Here is a 6,000-nt window from a genome sequence, read left to right as displayed (position 1 = left end):
CAGAAAACATTTAACCGCATTCAACTTGAAAATGTTATACAACTGCTATATAATAGAGACATCCCGATAAATACAGTTCAGACCATCGAGAACATCTATTCCCATAACCAAGTCCAAGCCAGAAGTAATTCAATACAATAATGGAAGAAGTTATAAAAAAAGTACGACAAGGCAAAGGAACCTATACGCTGCAAAATAGAAATTAATTATCATTTAATACAACAGGTACTAAAATTCAGATATTTAGGAATTATAACTGATTTAAACTGATCAAAGCACATAATCTATTATGATGAAATTTTAACCAAGTTGGAAATCCAACCCTTAAAATCCCATTGAAAAGATTTACTGAGCCGCAGCATTATTATTTGTTGTTTCTAACGACATCTACCGATGTCGCAACTTATTATTTGTCTCTGAAACGATTCACCTATCTCTGCAGTAAGACTAGAACAGAGAATATTTTGCATGATTGGAATAGTTGTGTGAATTTCAGTTTGATGGCGGTATTATTCAGAATATTGTGGTGGACAAATAAAGTAGGGTGAAAATGTTAACCCTACGAGTATAGGTAGTAGCAACTGAAACATGGAGTACGATACGAGATTTTTGTTGAACGACAATCCATAAACAATTCAAATAATGAATGAAGACAGAAAGTTAAGTAGCAATAATTGAAAAATATTGAATTTCATATCATATCAAGAATGTTCGATGGGCAAAATAGAAACGAAAACTTTAAATACAGGTAAGTGTTAAAAATATTCTTATTTTTTTCTATTGTAATGTATTTTCCTGGCAATCGTTTAGCTAATTAAATTTACGAATTTTTGTGATGCATTGCTGATCCATGCCAAATTATTCGAATGATCTTAAACATGAGTTTTTTCTTCATCCTATTCATTGTTACCTAGTTGAATTTTAAAAAATATGTTATAACAATATACTAAATATTTTGTGTAAGATGATAATAAAATTATATTAAATAACAACTAATTAGTGTATCGAAATACCGGTAAAACATTTTGCAAATTCACGTTACCGATTGAATTATACAATTATTACATCGGTTCAATTGAACAATATACTGCGATAATTGATTTTCATCGGGAAAAAGCTCTGTAAAACAAAAATAAGTCAATCGTGTTTATGTATACTTCCTGTTTATCCGATTGCATGTCAGTTGATATTATTTCCCTTAGTTTGAAATATCGCGCTTTGAATCACTCCTTAAAAACCACTGACAACCAAATGGTATACGTGTTTATAAATTATTTATCAATATTGCCATATCGACATCTAATTTCAACTTATCCTGATGAAGAGTGATTTACCGTGATTTACTGGCCTCGGTATTTTTATGATTTAGAATAATTGACTGCACTTTGGCAAACACTTTGGCAGTAATACAACTGCATTGCAGTGTCTTTAATCATCGATATACAGTAAATAAGAGGTAAAGCAACGTTTTAAATAGAATATAAATTCTTTGACAGCAAAAAAATCTAATACGAGTTTCAAAATATTTTTTATAATTACTTCAGCTATTATTGGCTTTTAATCAAAACAAATTATTTCGATTTTTTTCAGCCTTTCTATTTTTGTTTTTTTTAAGCTGCTTTTGGTTATCGTATATTTTCTTCTATTCTATTTTACTTCTTCTACAAAATATTCATCTATCCTCAACAGAACTTTAGTAATTATACTTTTAATAAACTGGTTGGCTCAAATTTTTATTTAGTTCAAATTTGAATGTACTGAAAATCGACACGCCCTCTGGCGATAGTCATCTAAACGAATGGAAGCTGGTACATTTCTCACTTCATGTGTCCTTTTTGTGATTGTCCTACTATTCCATATTTTCATTTGTTCCCAAAGAAAAATGAAAGCAAAATTAATTTGGGAACAATATCTGCTGTCAATTTACAGTTAAGTGATCTGAGACGTCATTGCTCAGTGAATAAAATGAACCTGTAATGTGCATTAATATTCACAATAACCATATAAAATTCACCATCATCATTGGTGATCTAACCGTCTGTTACTGTTATTATCTTCATTCCAAAAACAAAGGAAAGGAAAGGAATATTGTTTTTGCTTATAAATAATGCCAGTTTGGTTAGGTTGAAATTGAAAGCATTATACAAATATAAAGTGTTATCAAATCTACAGTCTTGAAATTTTACTTTATAAACTTCGAAGACAAAACATCCAGTTATTTGGTAGGTGTTCAAATATGCTTTTAAAACATTGAGACTGCTTCTCCACCTTCAAAAACAGTTGAATTGAATTGCTTGTTTATTAAAGGGCCTATATACATAAGTTTAAGCAAACTTTATCTTTGATTCGTTTTAATGCACCAAGCAACAAAAATCACTGATATTTTTCATATATTCTAGATTTTTTCAATAAAAATCTCTCCTCTAATGGTCCTCTACAAAGCCTTCTGTGCTGTTTGTTTGTGCTTTCTTGTTAAAGATTCAAATTTAGTTTAGTTTAATGAAGTTCCCAATCATGATACTTAAATGAGAGAAAAATAACCAATATGTACCTTCAAATAAACTAATACATTTTATACAACATATTTAAAACCTCACCTTCATGCAAAAGTGTTTTCTATTCTATTCGAATAAATGGCATAAATTTCGGTATAGTATAGATACTAAGTAAACTCAACACCCATATCTGCGCATCCAGAAAGCTTACATTTCCAGCTTTATGAGACGATTTACTCAGAAAGCTGATGTGTTTAGGTTCGGTGATAAGGATATTTTCTCGGGATATTTCATTATAAGGTTCCTTCTGAGAAAGTGCTGCTGGAAGGTGCTGCAAATTGAACAGACTGCTCCAATTATCCAGACATGTTCAATTCGATCGATTTTGGTAACCAGGGTACAAGATTGATTCTTGGACGATATGTGGTCTTACACTAGCGTGAGTGATGTAAAAGAATGGAATGACATAGTTACCACTATTCCTGAATATATCATATATCTGATGTTGCCTCTGTTGAAAACTAAAAGTCATCTGTTACCATATCCAAAAACACTTCGTACTCGTACTCTAACACCTACCGTATGGTATGCATGATCCTCTATATTAAATTGTGTATCCCATATTTTTCCACTTTTTGCCAACGTGTGTTGCTACAGAAAAGCGAGTATCATCACTGAAGATCACCTGATTCCTTTGTTGTTCCCACTGAATTTTCTCTACACTAGAGCAGGCGAATACATTCACGTTTAGCAGAGGCAGCATCTACTGTATGAAAAATGAAAAAATTTTATATTCGAAATCGTATATTGTACTTATATCAATAATCTCTATATGCTCTTCAAGCGATTTATTCGCGATTGCAGGGGTGCTTCTAAATCGGTCTCCAAGAACCCAAAGTCTCAATACATCTATCTTTCTGTGGTTGCCCTCGGCATTCTGCTTGACTTGAAAAAGCTTTTCGTTTCGGCCGTTATGACTTTTATAGCAGCTCTGCTATAGGTATAAGTAGACTAAGATTAATGTGTTTATATGGTATCGACACGAAGACGGTAGCAAATTTGTTTTTTTTGGGATATTCTCCGCAGAAGATGATGGGTGGTTCCATTATTCAGAATTTCGGGCCTCGAGTCCCCCGTCCACTGTTCTCTGTAAATGATCCAATTGTCCTAACACAAGGGACCAGAAGAATCAAGAACGTAAAAAACGCATTAGTTCGGTCAAATATAAAGATTTAGCTATATAAAATGAATCCTAGGATTTGTTACAAAATAATTCATGGTTTTTGTATCACTATAATCCAGATAAAATGACCAAACTATGATTTAATAGGAGTAAACTATAATTTACGTGCTGTTTACTGTTTACCATCGAAAAATAAGGCATAAATTTTATTTCATTTTCTGTTTATGACTTGCTCTTAAGTACTCCGATGTCACTGTATATTATAGGGGCCTTTATCTATTTTTACCTAATATTTACCTCGATTTATGACACACTGTTTACATATGTAATCTCGGGTTGTCCTTCCTACTTAATTTCAAGGTTGTTTCATAATAATCCTATATACAAGATTACTAAATTGTCAAAAGAACGTGTTATTCATAGTAATTGAGAATCTCTAGCTAACCTTTGCATTCTACTTAATAGCTTCATAGTACATACTAGGCTTTGTCCAACTCGCCTCATAAGTCACCATTGCCCTAACTACGCCTTGTACCACCATAGAGTCATTTTAAGATTGAGTCCTCATTTTATTTATGCTTGGCAATAACATGATTAATGGTAACAGGAATAATAATTTTAGTGTATGCCAGACGAGCTTAATGCGTATGTCCTTGTTCGAGAGTTTTCCCACACTCAATGTTATTAGAATAAATTGAGACTATTTATTGCGGTTTATAATAGTGTAAATGATTCGAAGTTTGCGGAACAAATGGTATATACTATACTATAATATTTCTAAAAGGTGTCGTTATTCTTGTTGTTAGCATATTGACATAGATTCGTACGTATAAGTATAGAGAAATAAAATTGAATAAAAAAAATTTTAATCACAATTTGCTATTTCAGTAAATATATGAGTCTGCTCCTTTGTTACACTTTGTGTCAGATTTCACTTTGTTTGGTGAGTGAATTATAGGTGCTTATTATCTTTGGGAGCTGATTGATTATCTAGAAACAGCAAAGCGTTTTCCTGGACCCTTTTTTAATTATTGCAATCCACAATCTTCATTGATCTACATATAAATTTTTATTAGAAAACTTCCGAATGTATTTTACAGGAAGCCCAAATAAACTCAGTAACATTGGAAGTGATACACATGGAAGGAATAATTTTTTGCCTCATAATCATATTTAGATTCGACTATATTAATGATATAAACGTTTCCTCCTTAACCGTGTTCACAAAAACAAATTTCTTTAAAAAAAAACTGTTTGCGACAGCTGATTAGTTCATATGTTGCATTGTGAGTGTGGGTAGAAGAAGGTAGAGGAACTATAAGAAGAACAGGTGGCCAAACAAACCCAATCTAGTATTGATGATGTGAAGCTTTCTTAACGATATAATAATGTATTCCATATAGTTTTAAACTCAATTTTTCTTATGTATACGAAATTTCAGGACCATCTAATACTCTAGTAAGATTTAATGCAGATGTTTTTTTGCGATATAGTAATGTAAATTAGATGCCAGACATTTATAGAAGAAATTCACTCAGCTTGTCTGTTTCTCAAATAAATTTTTATACGATAGGACCTGAGTTTCTTCTTGGCAATGTGTCCCTGACAGTATATTATTTTTCAGTATCAAACTCACGTTTCAAGGCAAAGGCATTGGAAATACGTCGTTGTATGATCTGAAAAGTACTGAGAGGCTCTATACGAGTAGGTACAGTTAGAAAATCTTGTATATTTTTTCACACTGCGAATTGCTCGATATCAACGTAAAAGTCGCGGCATTCCCACTACATTGGAACACTTCAGCAACTTTTCTCTGAATATTATCCGCCTCATATACCAGCTTCATCCGCAGTAAATTGACTGAATAAAGGGGAACAACATTCTTAAGGATACATAAGAAGATAATTTGCATAAACTTATCTACTTGAAAACACAAAACTGGTCCAAATAGCAACTTCCCTTATGTTATAAAACATTTCTATTTACACTAAGATCTTGATTACATTATTGTCGTCTTTTCTACATTAGTCTATTATCTATCTCATTATCTATAAATTTGATAAAAATCTTTTAATGTAGGTTTAGTTATGAAGACAATTATATATTCCTTATTCGAGATATTTATTGTGTGATGTGATGATGTGAAAATCACAGAAATGTCTCAATACCTTCTTCAGCATAATCTCATCAATTTATGTGTGTGGCCAGTGGTCATTTATTTTTATAAAATGATAATCTGTCTGTATATTCCACAAATTTCAAAATTTATAATAGCAGAAGAAGATAAACAATTGTGACTGATGGAAGATATAGGAAAGTCTC

The 6,000-nt window shown here is 31.8% G+C and overlaps 1 protein-coding gene across 1 annotated transcript in view; it reads left to right on the top strand.

Annotated features, from left to right (window-relative positions):
- Positions 1-536: 536 nt before the first annotated feature.
- LOC130904035 (galactosylgalactosylxylosylprotein 3-beta-glucuronosyltransferase P-like) overlaps positions 537-6,000 on the top strand; it is a 31,378-nt gene continuing 25,914 nt past the window's right edge. The window contains exon 1 of the mRNA XM_057816663.1: positions 537-748. The gene's annotated coding sequence lies outside the window, so the exon portion shown is untranslated. The remainder of the gene's footprint in view (positions 749-6,000) is intronic.

The sequence above is a fragment of the Diorhabda carinulata genome, chromosome 1 (genome assembly GCF_026250575.1).
Source record: "Diorhabda carinulata isolate Delta chromosome 1, icDioCari1.1, whole genome shotgun sequence".
NCBI classification, from domain to species: domain Eukaryota; kingdom Metazoa; phylum Arthropoda; class Insecta; order Coleoptera; family Chrysomelidae; genus Diorhabda; species Diorhabda carinulata.
The sequence above is the reverse complement of the archived record's forward strand: the minus strand, read 5'-3'. Positions and strand labels throughout refer to the sequence as shown.